The 19,449-nt window shown below is 34.7% G+C and overlaps 1 long non-coding RNA gene across 3 annotated transcripts in view; it reads right to left on the bottom strand.

Annotated features, from left to right (window-relative positions):
• Positions 1-19,449, bottom strand: part of LOC307184398 — a 266,257-nt gene that overhangs the window by 11,751 nt on the left and 235,057 nt on the right. For 2 of the 3 annotated variants that reach the window (XR_013827721.1, XR_013827722.1), the window contains exon 6: positions 17,413-17,479. The exons of the other annotated variant lie outside the window; for it this stretch is intronic. This is a non-coding gene — a long non-coding RNA (uncharacterized lncRNA). Of the gene's footprint in view, positions 1-17,412; positions 17,480-19,449 lie in introns of those variants that run through there. 3 annotated transcript variants of the gene reach the window in all.

Raw genomic sequence — 19,449 nt, 5'->3', positions numbered from 1 at the left:
CGAGGTCTAAGAAAGAGCATTCCAAGTAGTGAAGACAGAAATTGCGGATCTATTAAAGCCCAGCTTCAGAACTTACAGATACTTGTGCTGTGTTCCATTGGTCAAAACATCACAGGGATGGCTAGGGTTACCAACCATCTCTCCTTGCCTGGGGCCAAGGTGTTTCCTGGAATGCAGGACTTTCACTGCCAAAACCAGAGCATTCCTGGGCCAATCTGGAAGGCAGGTCAACCTAAACAGCCCAAATTCAAGGTTGGGGAAAGTAAGTTCCACCTTCGATAGGGAAAAAAAAAGGTCACATCATAAAAAAGCAGAGATAGTGAATATTGTTGCCTTTGGAAATACAATATTTGAAAATACAATCTACTATAATCATTGAGCTTTGGGGGAATTTCATTCCTGTTAGTTACAATTAGGTTAGTAAATAAATCCAAAAACCTCATCAGACTGAATTATATATTTATTGCTTTGTTGTATAAATAGCTTTAAGTTTAGAGATTTTCCAGTGAGGGTATATGGTCTCACTCCTTACAAACTTCTGCCAAGAAACCTATAAGCCCCAGAGGGACTTAAGCCCTATTATTGATGGTTAATACAGTTCAATGACTATTAGAGTTATATAGGCTTTGTGGATTAGATTAAGAATCTAACCTACCTCTATAACCTTTGCTTTTGTCTTTGTAAAAATTTATTCTAAATTTTCAAGCACTGGTGTAACTTCTCTTAACACATGTTGCTTTTTATTGGAAAATAACCATAAAACTATAACCTAGTTGTTTAGGAATGATCAAAGAGCTTAATACAGGAGTGCTTTCAGCTTAAATCTTTCTGTGACAATATTGTCTTATAGAACTTTCTAGAGTGATGGAAATGTTCTATAGTATAGCCTCTAGCCAAATGTGGCTACTGAGCACTTGGAATTTGGCTAGTGTGACTGAGGAACTGGATTTTTAATTGCATCTAATTTTAATTAACTTAAATTTAAAAAGCCAGATATTGTTAGGGGTTACCATATTCGGTTGTGCAGTCTTGACATCATGATTCTCTTTAGTCAAAAGTAAAAAGAAGAAAATGGCACATACATAATATTGTTAAATTATGTGTCAGGGTGATCTAAAGCTTGAAGACAAATTTTTTTGGACTTGATAGGGTAAAGTCAGTGCTTGGACTACTAACTCAACATTTTCCTTTTGACTAGGACAACGAGCAGTGTTTTGAGGACAGGTGAACATATATCTCTCTACATATATACCTCTATATATGCATATATATATATATATATATATATTTCAAAATGGAAAAAAATAGATTGCCTCTTCATTAAGTTTATCTGTAAGTATCACGTATTGGCCTCTCCCTGACTTCTTTATTCCTTTTGGTCTATAAAATTTTTTTTTTTGGTACGCAGGCCTCTCACTGTTGTGGCCTCTCCCGCTGCAGAGCACAGGCTCCGGATGCGCAGGCTCAGTGGCCATGGCTCAAGAGCCTAGCCGCTCCGCGTCATGTGGGATTTTCCTGGACTGGGGCACGAACCCGTGTCCCCTGCATCGGCAGGCAGACTCTCAACCACTGCGTCACCAGGGAAGCCCCTACTGTATAAAATTTTGAAGGCTCATGTGGTAAACTGAAACTGATAATAAGGAATAATTTAGCATAGCAGACTTATATCCCCATGGGCACTGCCAGAAAAAATCATTCCCTACTTCCCCCAATAAACTGTGCATTTGTACAATTCTTTCTGTTTTAACAATGCTAAGTGTGTTTTAGTTCCATATCTCCTTCATTTCAAAATCTTCACTCCCACAGTAACTAAATTCTTGGAATTGATTTCTCGACAAAATAGTCAATTATCTCCTAGCAAAACAGGTATTTATATTCCTGAAATTTTTGTTTATTTTGAGGAAAATTAAGTACATTTCTACATAATATTCAACCACCAGAAGTGGCTGAATGTAAACATTTATCTTACAACTTTCATCTTTTTAAAGGAGATAGAAATCATTTATCTCAGCAAGGGATTTCTCTTGGAGAACAGTGAACAGATTGAGATGAAAATGGTGTCTATTTAAATCGATCCTACCTATTGCCAAAAGCAAGACTGGCTAGAAGGTGAAATAGCTCCCATTTAATTTTGTCATAGAATAGGTATTTTTGGTTTCCTAATATATCAATGATACTTTTAAAATTTCTGGGCCACAAAATATCTTTGCCAGTATATTTTTTTGAACAGATAATAAACTGAATTTTTTTATTGTCTAAATAAAAATAAGCCTATGGTTGATCAAACCTAGAAAGCCCTATAATTTTTTTTTTCTTTTTAGCCCCAGATAAGAGAAAATAGACATATGTGCTCTCAAACTGTTTGGCCTAAACATCAAATGAGTCCAAGGAGAGATGCTAGATAACTGTCACTTCTCACCTACTTTAATTTTTGAACAGTGTTAACCCAATATGTTGATAAGTTCACGTCTCAACTTTGCTGTTTAGAAAGTAAAGATAAGCAAGGCTTATTTTGCACCCTGGTTGCTTCCAAGAAATTAAGTTATATGCACCAGTACAGTTCTCTGTAGGTGCTTACACAGGATCATACATTTACTCTCATTAAAAAAAAAAAAAAAAAAAAAATTAAACTCACACAGTAACCTAGAGTAACAGCAATTCTTCCTCCAAATCATTGGCTCAAATACTCGTATATGCTATTTTTGACTCAGGAGGACATTTAATTCATTTCTCCACTTCCTCCTGCCTTCACTTCCTTGGTTTTCTAGCTTAGATTCCATGATCCATCTCTTCAAGCACTATTATACGAACAGCCTAAATTCCCCAGCCTCTTGGACAGCAAAATCCTCAGAAATGACTTCTCAATTAAAACAGTTACTTCCCTACAAATCAGATATTCAAATCCCTAGGTAAATGCTACCCTTCACATCTTGCAGATATATGTTATCATTTTAAGAAGGAAACTGATATCCCCGTAGTACCCCTTATTTCCATTTGTCAACTGGACACCTTTACATGGATATCACATAGGCATCTCAGATTCTTCACATGTAAGCTTATTTTTCCCTAAATCACCACTTTTATCATAATTCTCTAAGCAGCTAGGAATTCTCCTTGATGCCACCATCTCCCACAATCATCACATCTAATCAATAACTAACATCTATCATGTCTCCAATCTAACTAGCTCATAAATATACCCACATTTCTTGAAAAAACCTGCTATCTTACTAGTCTGAAGTACCATGTGATCTCAGCTAGATGACCTTTACAGTGTTTTACATCTCTTCCACCAGATTTGGCCTCTCCTAGCTGTCCTCCACTGAGCAGGCAGAGTGATTTTTCTGAAATGCAAATTGATGATGTAATTACATAAATCTTTTGTTTAGATCATTTCAACCTGTTCTAATCATCTTCACCTAGTAATGGTGAACATTTTGCCTCTATAATCTCTCACATTCAATCCTTCATATTTTCTATTCTTTCTGTAAACTTGCACCGAAAACACTGCCAAACCTCTTTGTCTGCCAAAGTCTTTCATTCATCCATCATTTATTCCATAAGTTTTTTTACTTCCTACTATATGTCAGGTATGTAGTATACTGGGTGCCAAGACATATTAAGTGAACAAAATAAACATCATCTACTAAATCATAATGGTCATATTCTACTGTATTTTAGGTCTCAGCTGAAAACCTCAAATGTCCTGTAGACTAGGTGAGTTACAGCTATGTTTTCTGAAAACACTGTATACTTTTTGCCATCATAATACTTATTACTCTTTATGTGTATAATTAACTTATTCCATGCCTTTCTTAAGAACTAGAAACCAACTCTGTGAGGGCAGAAACCAGAGCTGTATTGTTTATGACTATATACATGGCATCCAGCACAATTTTCTAGCATATAGCCAGCATCAGGAAATGTTTTTTTAAATAATGAAATGAAAAGACATATGGATGAAGTTGAACAAATAATGCCAAGATACATCTACAAGTGATCTGTTCATAACATTGCACCTGTCATTACTAACAGTCCTAGCAACACTGAAAATACATTAGAAAAACTTTGTCAAAAATAGAAGAACTTAATGGATGGACCTAGAGATTATCATACTAAGTGACGTAAGTCAGACAGAGAAAGACAAATATCATATGATATCGCTTATATGTGGAATCAAAAAATGATACAAATGAACTTATTTACAAAATAAAAATAGAATCACAGATGTAGAAAACAAACTTATGGTTCAGGGAGGAAAGAGGGGTGAGGGATAAACTGGGAGATTGGGATTGACATATACACACTACTATATATAAAATAGATAACTAATAAGGACCTACTGTGTAGCATAGGGAACTCTACTCCATAGTCTGTAATGACCTATATGGGAAAAGGATCTAAAAAAGAGTGGACATATGTATAACTGATTCACTTGCTGTACAGTAGAAACCAATACAACATTGTAAATCAACCAAAGTCTAAAAAAATTTAAAAAAAAACAGAACTTAATAAATTCTAAAGGAATTTGTGTGTATGTGTGTGTGTAATTGCTTAAAACCAGATTGACAACTTAAAAAACAAGCTTAGAGGTTTCACATATTCACAGGATATAAAAACAGTATCTAGGATTTAAAAATAAGTCATTCATATATATAAATATTGTGAAAATGGACAGAACAATTAAGCAATTAATAGAAAAAATTACATTTTGGACATAAAATACTATGCAAATATAAGATGTTCATGTTTTGGTAAATGCAATTTTCACCGTGAAAATGGCACTAGAACATAGACTTGGTTGAGAGGAAAGAAAAACTGTGTCCTAGAAAACCATTCAAAGAGGTTCTCTATGGGCTTCCCTGGTGACGCAGTGATTGAGAGTCCACCTGCCGATGAAGGGGACACGGGTTCGTGCCCCGGTCCGGGAGGATCCTACATGCCGCGGAGCGGCTGGGCCCGTGAGCCATGTCCGCTGGGCCTGCGTGTCCGGAGCCTGTGCTCTGCAGCGGGAGAGGCCACAACAGTGAGAGGCCTGCGTACTGCAAAGAAAGGTTCTCTATATATGTATCTTTCATTTTAAGTAAATTTACCTTTTCACACCATGTGTCTCTGATTTTGCTCCATTATAGGAATGAAGTATGAGACTAGACTTACTAGAGTTAGCTTTTTACCATATACTCCCAATAATTTAGATCATACATTCTGGAAATATTTCCAAGAATGCATTCTCTCTTACATCCACCCAGAAACTCACTTAAATCTGAGAGACTATGATCTTATAGAAGAAAGTGGAAAAGCACTTTGGGGAAACAGAGTGGAAAGAAAGAACATAGGAATCCATTCCTGGATAATAATAGAGCATCAAGGCACAGTGCCATTTTTACTGTACTATATGTAGTATTATGAGAAAACATAAAGGAAATTCACCTTAGTCTATAGGTCATGTGAGGTGTTAAGCTGAGACCTAAAATATGCTGGAGTATAACCACTATGATTTAATGCATAATATGTATTATTCAATTTAAAACTCAATTATCCAATTTAAAGATTGGTAAAAATAAGTTCAGTATATATTTTTTGATTTAGGGAAATAACGTATTATTTTTGCTCTTAAGAAAGCTCTTTTCCTACTCTATATAATTTTACACTGTAAAAGTGATTCTCATATAACCTTATTATTATATTTTTTAAATTTCCCCACTGTCTAGTCACTACGTAGGAGTAAGTTAGGGATAGTATTTTGTTGAGGTATTTAGAGTATCATTAATTTCCTAACATGTAACACTATATTACTATATATTCAATTTCCTCAGCTTTGTATCAGGGGATAACACTTGCCATAGGAAAATAAAAGTTATTATAAAAAGAACAATAGAAATTTGAACAATGAATTTGCTTTTTAAAATGTCTGGATGGATTGAACTCAAGCCTCTCTATAGGGCAATTTATCCCAGAACTAATATTTTAGTGGATTATAAAAATGAAGTTGGTTGGCCAGGTCTTTGAAAGTGTGCTTTAACTTAAACATATTAAACCAGATTGATCTTTTCAACAATTTCTTGAAAGCTTTTAAAACATAAAAGTCTTATCATTTAGGTCCTTACTTGTGCTGTTTTTAGAATTCTTGATTATGAATACACTTCAAACATGGAAATATTGTTATTCATAATAGCTCAATTCACAGATTTAAGGTAAAGAAAAATGAAGCAGAGAAACTGTGGATCTATTATGAGATGCTAGATCAAATAGACCTTTACAACCCTGAAGACAACTTGTATTGATTGTTTATATCCCTTTTTTCCCCAATCACCTGTGACTATTAATGCAAGGTGTATCAAGAACTGCTTTCCTTTCCTACTGATAAATTTTTTATATTGCAGATAAGGAATGCTTCAAGTTACCAAATTCCTATGAAAAGTTTCTTTGTCCAGAAACTATGTTTACAAGCTTTAGCATCAGTGTCCCAAAGGAGGTAGCAAAATAGGAATTAGTAGCCACTATTAACACTAACTCCAGTGGTATAAGGATGTTCAGACTGTCTGTCCCCATGGGCCCATCATTTCCACCCTAAGTGAAGTAATAAAGGAATTCAGAACAACTCCCCCCATTCGAAGTCTCTATGTCACTCATTTGTCCTAGCAATCCAAGATAAACCAAAGATTCGGTAACTACTCAGACATTATTCATACATCAGTATTTCCTTAGCACTTGCCTTGTACTCTTACTATTTAAGGGACTAAAGATACACCAGTGAATGGAATAGACAAAATTGCCTGCTTTTAAGAGTTTTGAGTAGATCATGGGGACTCTATGGGCCATTATAAGGATTTTGGCACTTAATCTGAGAAAAAATGTGAGGCACTATAAGGTCTTGAACAAAAAGGCATGATCTAACATGTTACAGTTCATGATCTGGTTTCCGTGTGGATATAAACAGTGGAGGAAAAAATGAGAGCAGGGAGACAGTTAAGAGGATATTTTAACAATCCCAGTGAGAGAGAAATAGGAAAATTAGCAGTAAGGAATAATAATCATATGGGGTATATCTTGAAGACATGGCCAACAGGATTTTCTAACAGACTACATGAAAGGTGTGTGGAGGGAAAGAGGGAGGGAGGGAGAGAGAAAGAGACCGAGAGAGACAGAGAGAGAGACAGAGAGAGGGGTGACAAAAAGTAGTATCGGTAATATTTAAGTGTGGCAGAGCATAGAAATAGAGAGAAAATGAAGGGACAGTCAAAATCCTTTGACTACCCTTTCTCAGGACTTTAAAATTTTGACTTCATTTTGTTTATGAAACTCAAAGCAAGTCCTAGAGCAGTAACAATGTTGACTCAATATTTGCTCAGTTTTAAAATAAATCATATCCATAATCACCCCAGAGAACACGTTTAAATACTGAAAGAGAACTACAAGAAGCTTTTAGACAGAGCAGTCTACTAGCAGCAAAATGAAAAGGATTGGGTATATGATGACTAAGGGAGCTCTTTTGTGTCCTGGCTACCAAATTCTGATGTGGAGTGTTGGGGAGGTTTCCCTGTACCAACAATCAATTCTCAGGACACCAACTGGGTGTCCTACAGTTTAGCTCAATTCGAATACTATCTACTCAGAAATTGCATCAGATTCCACAGGTTAAGGTTCATTCCTACTATACTGCCCCCACCTCCCATTTCAGACACCAGTCTCAAGCCCAGGTTGTCACCTGGGCTTTTGACTGACTGGCTATAGATTGGAGGTTCCCATGACATGCTCCTTGGGTTCAATTAATTTGTTAGAGCAGCTCACAGAACTCAGAAAAAACATTTTACTTACTAGATCATCAGTTTATTATAAAAAGATATAGAAGACATGCATCTCAGAAATTCCAAGAAAATTATTCTGACACTGCATTTATGTGGCATGTATACTGAATAATGTTTCCCTACTTGTGTTATCAGTCTATTTCCAGAATCATAAGAATGCACTATGTTACTTTTTGAAATATAGCTTAGCTCTAAAAATCTATCATTATTCCGGTGTATAATTACCCAATTAATAGTCAGTCTGGTCATTTTAACTGTATTTTTAAATAAAATCTGGTTACTACTATAAAATTGTTTACATTGGTGGCTCTCATCATTTAGGCAACTCAAAGTACTTGATACAAGAAGCCAGTAAAATCCAAGTATCTTAGCTATGTAGCCTCTAAATAATTTGAGCTAAAATTTGGTTGACTCTTGAGAATGGTGGAACTGAGAGGGTTTAGGGAAAGTTTATAATCCTACTTCATCATGTAATAGATAAGAAAATGAAAACCGAAAGTGGTTTTGGCATGGACCTACGGACACTGAATAGTTAATAAAATCACACTGACTTGAACTCAGATATCTTTCTGTTATGCACTCACTGCTTACTTGGAACAACATTTACAAATGTATATGACTGTCTAACAGAAAAGAAACGTATTACCCTGCACAGTTCCTGAAGATACTATGGAAAATACATGCAGGAGGACCTAGAAAACCATTTCTATTTTTCAGTTTCTCTATTTCTCCCCTCATGCCTCTCACAAACCTCTCATATACCTCTCCTTCCCCCAAGAAATGAAGGTCCTGCTCTGTATCCCTCTTGCATGTGAACAAAGAAAATATTAGTTAGAGCTAATATAATCTCTCTCTTTTGATACTCTGATTTCCTCATTCCTAATCACTAGGGAGGTACTGTACTAAATACCAATTTGAATTTGAAGTTCTTTTCCTAGCAACTGAGATTTAATTATGGAGGGACATGTTACCATTACTTCAATTCAATCTTTCCTCCATTTCGGGTTGATGATAGTAACAGGAAAATCAGACCCTCAAACACACTATGATTAAAGAAGCCCTAATCCCCTTTCAAGTCTGACCACTTGAAAGAAATATTAATGTGACAGATATAAGGCACAATACATTGGCTAGTAATCAAACTGCTGAAGTGCCAGGCCTATGAGAAATGAATAAATGAATTAAAAACTATGCCAGAACAGACAAGTCATAAATGTCTGGGGTGAAAGAGCCATAGCACAAGCCCATATATTCTTTTGAGCGCTGATAGCCACAGGCTCCTAGCTAGCGATGCAAAGGCAGAGAGAAGTGGAAGAACACTCCTCATTCCATTAAGCCAGAGTGTGTGACATACAGTTACTTCTTGGGGTTCCCTCCATTGACATCTCACCTACATCAATAGGTGGCCTTATTCTTTTTCATATGATGGCTTTAACACCCACCAAGAAGCCAGGTATTACTTTAGCAAAACGATGTTTACTATCAAGGGAAATCAGAATCTTTTTACCGGTTACACCCTGTTTATACCATTTTACAGGGTACTTTCTGGTCTTAAGATTCAATTTACTTTGTATGCAAAGAAATGGTTAGTTGGATTAAAAGAAAAATATGACTTTTATGCAAAACCTACATCATACAGAACCTTGGATAATATGTGATATCAAATAGACTTGAATACAGTGGCTAATAATTCTGTATGCCTGTCATTAGGTCTGTAGCTTAATACTAAAAATAAATATGAAATCTTGTAAAAACAATCCTTTCTTTTTTGGCTCTTGGGTTTAGAAGAAGGGGTTGAATAATTAGTTTTGAAGTTGCATTGGAAGAGGAAACAAAGCCATTTATCCAATATCCAAAAAGTTTCCAGTTTTTGATTTGTTCTAATCATTTTTAAATGACTTTAGAGAATACACCATTATACACAGCAAAACATTTTCTGTAACTCTGAAATATGGGCAAATAATTATTCACATGTATTAGTGTCACTACAAACCAAATCTAATTACTTTGACCTCTTGGTCATGTGATTGGGTTAAAGAGTTAATAGCTCCATTAGTTAGCTATTTCTGCAATAATGTTGTTTAATAAACAACCCTAAACCTTCAGTGGCTTTATGACAGCAGACGGTTTCTATCCTTGCTGTTTTGTCTGAGGTGCCTCAGCTTCAAGGTACAGATTGGGTTCAGGTCTTCTCTGCATGTCTCTCATTCTGAGACCAGTGACTATCTCTCAAGATAGGCAGCAGAAGCATAACAGGGGTGGTCAAAACCATAAGCTCTTAAGGAAGGAGTGACTAAAATTTCCTGGATAGTAAAAAATGTTTCACAAAGGAATAGTACTGATAATATTTAATCTGAATCTTAAAGAATAAATATAACAGAAAGAGAGAAAAAGTATATTAAAAACTTTGAGTATCTGAACTCTCTTATATTATTTGGATAGTTTTTCCTTGATTTTTCAAACAGACATCCAGTTTAAATTTTGAATCATTCATTAATGTATTAATTCAATCAAGAATGATTTGACAATTAATTATGTATCAGGCAGTGTTCTAATGATATGAATTAAATGGAGAAAAATAAATAGACATGGTCCTTTATTACAGACTAGTGAGGGAGATAATGAAATAATCACATCAAGGAATATCCAATTACAGACTCAGATAAGGGTTCTGAAAGAAATTATCGCAGCTCTATGAAAGCATGCAGTGGAGAGTTTGGTGTAGACTGGGGGCAGCAGGCACAACTTCCCCAAGGGAGTGATACTTCAGCCAAGAATATGAGAGTTAACTGGAGAAGAGGGAGAGTTTAAAGCTGATAGAAAATGTGTGCAAAACGTGAGAAATGATTGGAAATGGCACAAGGGAGTAAAGAAAAAGGGGATTTCTGTTTTATGATATTTTATATGTTTTTTCCAGGTTTTTTTCCTTTCTTCTCAGTGGTATGCACATGGTCTCTCAAACGGATTGGTCAACACAAGATGAAGAGTTTGGATAAATTATATTCTGAATAAAGCATGTATTGCCTTTATTTTATAGTTTTCATTAACAACTAATTCTGGAGGATAGCAGAATATAGACTCCTGATTTGTTTAGGGTCTTGAAACATGCAAATATTTAAATTTGTGTTTCTCCTTCTCTATAAGCATCATGATGTGCATGCAAAATAATATCTGCAGAGGGGAACATTTATTCTTTTGAGCAAACAGGTGACAGCACTTATTTTTTTGTTTTCTGTGCACGATGTTCTTTATTATGTTTCATTTACATGCAATTTAATAGATGAATAAAGATATAGTATAATAGACAATATTTAGACCAACAAATGAACAAATGATGAAGTATCATATCTTTATAAAAAATCTCTTCCACAATAAAATGAATTTTCTCAAAAGCCTCTATTTTATGTAACTTAGGATTCTAGAATAGAAAACAAGAACTTTCCCTGGGCCATTGTATGAATCTGTCTATCTGTTACTACAGGGCATCTCAATCATGTATCTCTCTTAATACGTATGACATCTGATATCCACAGCAGTGGAAATTATATAGCTATATGTATTCATTATATAGTTTATACCTATGTTATATATAGTAAATATTTTTCATGGGTAAGCAGTATCATATAAACATAATGTTGATTCCAAACGTTTTGTTCATGTCAACTGTTAAAGCCAGTGTTCAGATAACCGTTAATTGTGCCATGTTCTTTTAAGTAATTGATTTTTCTAACGTATAATCCTGACACATATGATACAGAGGCATTGGCAGGCTTATCCAAAGTTAAGTAGAACTTCAGTGAAAGAATGAAAAGAAAATAATCCTGAGTAATACAAGCCCAACACCTTAACATTTAAAAAATTATTAAAGATTTGATCAGAACTAATTTTGATATTAGTCCTAGTCTCCTTAATAAACCTAGACCCAGAATTCTAGAATATAAGAAGTCTTATAACCCTAGATCCTTTCTGCTCTAATGAGTCCTGAGAGTTAGAATTAAAATTGCAAAGCCACCAGAAAAGCAGGATGGCACAGTGGCTTTGATATCAGAAAAACATGAATTAGAATTCCTGCTCTCCTACCCATTATCCTTGAGCTGAGTAAATGTCTTAACTTGTCTGTGTCAATTTCACAAGTTTTAAATTGAGTATTGTATTGCCCTGCATAGGAAGTTATTGCAAAGAACACAAAATCTAATGTGTAGAGCATTTAACACTGTGTCTGACATTCAATACATGTTCAATAATAGTGGGTAATATTATAGAAATAATAAAACAGAAATTCAGGTGTTCCGTAGTGTGGAATAGTTAATCCTCAACCTTAACCCTGAGTTCTTTGATTTCTCTAGGGATCTTCTGGCTATTGATGGCCCACATATTAGATAAAGTTTATGTGATGGTACAAAGATATTTCAAACACAAATATTCTTACAGATTTTCCTAAGCTCTTTCTGCAGTCATGGCTTAACAGCAAGTGCTTGATTCTGGCAACTACAGTTGTCAGCCTGGTAACTAAGGTCCTTGCCTACAGCCTTGTGGGAGTCTTCTGGCCCTCTGGCACTCCACAGTGCTTGCCTAGGCAGGAAAATACTCTTGCCAGTGGAATCCTGGGCTTTCTGTCATGGCAGATGCTCAACTACTACTCCAACAGAGGCCAAGGCTGTGGCTCCCAAAGCACGATAAACTGGGAGAGTCCTTGGCCAAGAACCCCAGTGTCTAGCAAGTGACATCTTTAAAGGTCTGTGTGCTGAAGCCTGGCAGGCAGCCAATCCAAAAGGTTTTTGATACCAGATTGTTTTATTATTCCAGAATTCAAGAAGTATCCACATACTCACAGTTTGAAAATCATTTTATCAGTCATGTTCCTTTTCAAAATATACTTTGTCACATGGGTTTAATGATACAAATATCCGAGGCCTAAATATTGTTTGGTTTTTATAAAGGGAGAAAAAGAAAAGAAAAAAAACACTAACCTAGTTCTAAATTCAGCCTTCTTTGAGAAAGAAAGAAGACTAAGAATAGAGGCAAACTATAACTCCTATCTACAGAAATAGCAGAGAAATACTGACACATTATTGTAGACTGAATCAGGGTTATATACCAGATATTTGGCTTCATGTTTCTTTTAAAATTGATTCCTGTCCATTCTTATTAAGTTTGGATTGCTCCCAAGAGTTCCTTTGTGGCTAATTTAACACCTGTGAAGTCATGGTGATATTAAGTATAAATTCATTGTCTACTGCAGGGATAATTTTATTTTACTCCAAAGTTATTGCAATAATTAGTGAAATTTCATAAAAGTTCATATTGGTTTAAATCACATTATTCATTTTTTCCATCAATTAATTAGAGAATAATTTTATGACTTAAAAAAAAGTCTTTGATTTCAAATATTAAGCAGCTAGGTTGGAAACAGAACTGTTCAACCACATAAAAAGCACCTAAAATAATGTCTTGAAAACAATGAGGTCATATTAAAACATTGTGTGAAGTCAAGTTAAAACCTAGTACCTTCTGCCAGTCTTCGATTTTTACCTTTCAGTTCCTTTTACCTTATCAAATGTATATTGTGAAATATTGTTGGGATGGGTATTGCAAAAATTAGTCTATTAGTTGGATCAACCTATCGGGACACATGACTAAGTGGCAATATGTTGAATTATATAAACTATAATTTTTTTTCTTGTAGGTTATTTATGTATGTAATATTTTGGACTCAGAGTAGAAATCAGCAAGACAGAACCTGGTTATGGCGTAAAAGGGTAAAATTGGGAAAAGCTAAATACAATAGCTGTTGAAAATGGAAGTTATTCTAGTTTATGGAATTTTAAGCACATTCAAAGGTTTTAAAAATATGCTCTTATTAGAAGCTAACTAGAGTTAATAACACATCTCTAATGCATATTTAATATGTTGAAGTCTTTAACTGGGAGTAATATTCATATAAATTAGAAATTGTAGTTTAAAAATAAAATATGCCAAGCATTAATCATTGTGCACCATCACATAAGCATTTTTTTGTAAATTAAGCACACATTTCTCTATGCATCTGGAATTCAAGTAGTATTATATTCTATCAAAGTTTACTTTTAAGAAAAATAAATAAAATCAAATGAATGCTATTTACTATTAATATTTCTTTTGTGCCCACTATGTATGTCAGGACAAATATAAGTATCATCTAAACTGAAATTATTAGATTATAACAAGAACCTCAAACTCAAATACCTACAAGGACCACAAAGCTAATATAAATGAAGGAAGGAGGACTGACATAAAGAAAAAAAATAAGGACTGGTAGGAAGTTGTGAGAGTATGTGTTCATCTGAAAGCATCCAACAAAAAAAATTATCAACACTGTGTGAGTTAAGGCCAACATACTTTGAGGCCTACTTTGGTTAAAAAAATAGAAAAGAGCTTCTTTTTAGCATTCAAGAGGGGAAATAATACAGTCATTATTCTTCATTAGGAAAGTAAATACAATAATTCATGAAAAAGCATTTGTAAGATATGCAGCCAAACTTAGAAATAAAGCAGGGCAAATAGATTCAATCATTCTATGTATTTATTCAAAATACCTTTGAGTTATTTCTGTGGGCTAGACAAGGAACAGAAAAGATGGATTTGGTCCTTAACATTTTAAAGGTAATAGTTAATTGACATGGATGCAAAAGCGTGCACGGTATCCTTAAGTAAGGAAATAGTTCCAAATGATTCTCTGCCATTTCCAGGTGGTGGATCCATGGATCTACCATACCCACCAGTGATTTCACCTGGGAGGTACCTCAGGCAAGCTTTGGAAATTTGTTAGGGTATTTAGTTATTGCAATGGAAGGATGCTTCTGGTACTTAGTGTATAGAGGACAGGGAAAGTAAATATTCTTTAAGGTACTGGTAAATTACACACAATGGAGAATTTTCCACCACAAAATACCGGTGGTATCCTGTTTGAGAATCACTGTTCCAGGCCTTGTTATCTCTAATAGGAGTACCATATCCAAAATCTTTATTATAATTCTCCCACTTCTAGCCCTCAGCTTCCTCTTTTTTAGATCATTTTAGTGCCCCTATTGTATCCAATCTTTGACCATGTCAGTATCTGTTGACACCATAATTTCTTCTTTGTCCAGTAAAATGTTCTCATTTCCTCCTTATCTTGACTAATTTTCATTTCAATGCTTCCTTTACATATACACTTCACTCTCTTACACCTCTCTTCCTCAGTTGCACTCTGCTAGCAAAGATAATTCTGGTTTAACCAGATTTTTCTCTGACTCCCTGCCTACACCATATAGGAGAACATGCAAATACAATGATTATTTTCACTTTATTTTATCCTTCCCAATCTCAAATTGGTCCTCAGCACTAGCTGGCAATACTAGTAGAGTTCCCCTGGAAATGCTGCATCTAACCAAAATATTTTTTAAATGTCTTTTCTTCTGTCATTAAGCTTTCAGTACCCCCTATATACTTGTTCCTCTCAAATGGTAACTTTATTTCCTAATTATCTTAGAAAATAAGGTGATTGAAAGATATCTACCTTATTTTCCTACCAATAAGTGTACATCTACATCCCCCCCTTATGTTGAATTTTTCTCTGGTTAAAATTGACCAACAGTCCCCTCTCTTTCCAAGTCGAAACTCTAACTTGTATTCCAGATCTCACTCCAATTAGTCTGTGAACAGAAGATTTTTTATTGTCCTAAAGTTTATCTTTTCTAACTACTGACAATATTCTTACTCCAATGGATCATTCCTATTAACATATACACGTAATACAAGTGCTGTCCCCAGTTGCTACCTCACTTCTCTGTAGCCCTTTAGAGCTAAAGGAATATTAATATGTAATACCTTCTCACTCAGTCTCTTTTCTCTTGAACACATTCCAATTAGGTATTTTTCCTCAGGACTCATAAAACCACTCTGCAAGGTCACCAATATTCAATTTGCCAAGTCCAATGATTCCTGGTCCTTGTTTTAAATTTTCAGAAACTTGTCATATTTTATTTCCCTCCTTCTTAAAACATGTCTCTTATTTGTCTTCCAGCATACCATGATCTCTTGGCTTTTCTCATATTTTAAATATTTGAGTGACCCAGGACTTAGTCTTTGGTCCTCCTCTCTTGTTTGTCTGAAAACTCTGCCTCGTTAATTTTATGCAGTCCCTTTGCTTTAAATAGTATCTATATGCTGATGACTTTTTTTTTTTTTTAATTTATTTTTGGCTGTTTGGGGTCTTCGTTTCTGTGCGAGGGCTTTCTCTAGTTGCGGCGAGTGGGGGCCACTCTTCACCGCGGTGCGCGGGCCTCTCACTGTTGTGGCCTCTCTTGTGGCGGAGCACAAGCTCCAGACGCGCAGGCTCAGTAGTTGTGGCTCATGGGCCTAGTTGCTCCGCGGCATGTGGGATCTTCCCAGACCAGGGCTCGAACCCATGTCTCCTGCATTGGCAGGCAGATTCTCAACCACTGTGCCACCAGAGAAGCCCTGACTCTTAAATTAATAACTTCAGATCAGAAATTTCCTCTGAGTTCCAGACACATATATTCAATTTCCTACTCAAGGTCTCCTCTACTATGACAGGTAGGTATCTCAAACTTAATGCCAAATAACTTGCAATCTCTACTTCAACCCCATCTCCCAAACTTGTTCCTCTTTAACTCTACTCATTTCAATTAATAATCTTACCATTTACTCCATTGCTAGATCCCAAACCCAGGAACTAGCCTGGAGTTCTCTTTCATATCCATCTTCAATTCATCAGAGAGCTTTGCAACTCTCCTTTAATTTCACCTCTTCTGTTCTTCATTTAGATCATTTTAAGTAACTCACGTACAAATTACTGAAATCTTTGCTCAGAAGTCATCATTTAAAATTTCCATTCATTGTTCTCCCTATCTAATATATTCCCTGCTAGAAGTACTCTCCATTTGAATTGTCTTCTAATATTTAACACTATTTGAAATTATCTTGGTCTTTTTTTTTTATTTACTTGTTTATCTTCACCTCCTCTAACTTAAAGTTCCATGAAAAAAATAGGAAAGGTCTTATCTTCCATGTCAATGATATATACCAAGTGTCAATAACAGCACCAGCAATAAATGAGTAAAGACCTGTAAACTATCATAATGGATTGGTTTGTAAAATGACTGTTACACGAATCAGAGATCTTAGCTATTATCAAGCTTTATGAATACTTTCAAGGACATAAGCTATCAAGAGACTCAGTCAAGCAGAGGCCTGGAATATTGATCGTGGCTCCCCAAATTCTCCATCCGTGCATGGAACATGCACTTTCTGGCCCAGTGTAGACAAGGTCACTAAATGAGTTACATAGGTTATTAACCCACATCATGGGGAGAGGTTAGTTTATGAAAAAGCTTCATCTTATACTCGAGCTTATATGACCTTTTCCAGGGAGCATGAGTCCTAAAACCATGGATTCTGAGTGTTTTAATAACTATAAGCAATGTTTAAACAAGGACATCTTGTTAAGAACATCTCATGGATAAAAGCCCTTCTCTTTATAAATATTATTTCACTATTTACCTGGAGGTCCAGTAATCAGCTGACAAGATTAGACTGGTTTGTTTGCCTTCTTTACTTTCCAGTGGCACTGTACCCCAGGCAAGTGGATCACAATCCAGCTGCTTTAACTTCCTCCTGAGAATGCATGGCTAGTTCACAGGGAATGAAGATTTAATTAGAGGGTCAAAGGTAAATACCAGATCATGAAGGGCATTGTACAGCAGGCTAAGGAGCTTAACTTTTATCCACTAAAAGGTTTTGAATACATAGATGATTTAATCAGATTAGGATTTTTTAGAAAGATCACTCTTAGAGCCTCCTGTCTGTTTTTTAGCCTTTGATCTCATCCCTCTGTGTAATGTTACCAAGGTCTCCAGGGCATGTTCAATGGAACAGGGGTCTAAGGGCATTCTGGTCTCAATCCTAATCTCAGGGGAAAGATCATAGAGTAAAATGCTGTAAATTTGGTGTAGGTACTCTATCACATTCACAAAATTTTCTTTTACTTCTAGGTTTCTAGGAGCTTTGTTTTATCATAAATGAGTACTGAATATTATGAAATGAATTTTCTGTATCTAAAAAGATCACAGGATTTTTCACCTTAATTTTGTAAATGTGAAGAATTAATTTTTCAAATGGTAAATTAATATTGTGTTTCAGTATCACATCCAACTTCATTTGAGGCACTTTCCTTTTCCTATTTGTTGAATTCAAATGGCTATTATTTTCCAAGACTTTTTTGCATTTGTTTCTTGAGAGAGATCAGCCTGTTAGGTTTTTTCCTATATACTATTTTCAAGATTTAGAATTAAGGTTATGCTGGCCTTATAAAATTAATTATTAAATGCTTCCTCTTTTTTTTTTTTCTAAATTAACATTACTCCTTCATTATATGTGAATCCACTGAAAAAGACATAGGGATTTAGGCTTACATGCTGGGAAAACTCCACTGAAAAGTTCATCTTTATTTATATGAATGTTTTCTATTATGTATTCCAAAGCTTTAATAAGTATACGACTATATAAATTTCCTATTCCTGCTTTTGTCTGTTTTGGGAAGTTATATCTATCTAAGAGTTTTCTAGTTCATCCAAATGCTAGTTAACTGTTATAAATTTTTTCATAATATCTGTTTTTCTTTTTGATATCTGTGAGCTCTATACTGATATCCCCTTTGTCATTCTTAGAATTTATGTTTTATTAATTTTTTTAAAAAACAGCTTTAGGCATTATAGATTTTCTACATTGTGCATTTGTTTTCTGTTTCATTCAGTTTTACACTTCTTTTTAATGCTTCCTTCTATTCTGGAGAAAGGTGGTTTATTATCTTTTTAAAAACTTATTAAGGAATAAACTTAGTCCACTGATTTTCAGCATTTGTTTCCAATAAATCCACTTAACAATGTAAATTTTTTTTGAAGTACGGTGTGAGTTCATTTTACTAATTTTGATGTGTTATAATATGTGAATACTAGGTTAAAATATATATGTACATATATATTATTCGCATTATTATACACACTTAGTTCTCATAATTCCTATGTTGACTCAGGTTATTTGTAAGTATACTATTTAATGTCTAAATATCTGTTAATTTTCTACATATCTAGACTTTATGTTTCAGTATTCAATGGTTTTTTAATTTTATTATAAGTAGCATACTGTTTTTTAGAGGGCTAACATATTTGTCTTTTTATTGGCATATTTAGTGCAATTATATTTGTTCTAGTTACTGATTTTACTGCTATCAGTTTACTATTTGCTTTTTGCTTACCCTAGCTGTTCTGTGTTGTTTTCTTCTATCTTGGCTTCGTTGGGTTTTTTAAAAAATCTTTTTCATCTATTAGGTTTCAGTTATACACAGTTTATTACAGTGGTTAGCAAAGAGATTAAAAACTACATTCTTGATATATTAACATCTTTTCTAAATTAGAACTTTTACCATTTCTAAAACATTGCAAAAACCTTAGATCTTTTTATATCTATTTACCAGTTGTCTTTTTGCAGGAAATAAATGGACTTGATTGTACATATATTTAAATTTCAAAAGATGCTATTACTACTCTTTCATTCTGCAAATATTTTTATTTAATTAATCTCCCTATTTGCCCTTTGCAAG

The sequence above is a fragment of the Stenella coeruleoalba genome (assembly GCF_951394435.1).
Source record: "Stenella coeruleoalba genome assembly, chromosome: 3".
NCBI classification, from domain to species: Eukaryota; Metazoa; Chordata; class Mammalia; order Artiodactyla; family Delphinidae; genus Stenella; species Stenella coeruleoalba.
The sequence above is the reverse complement of the archived record's forward strand: the minus strand, read 5'-3'. Positions and strand labels throughout refer to the sequence as shown.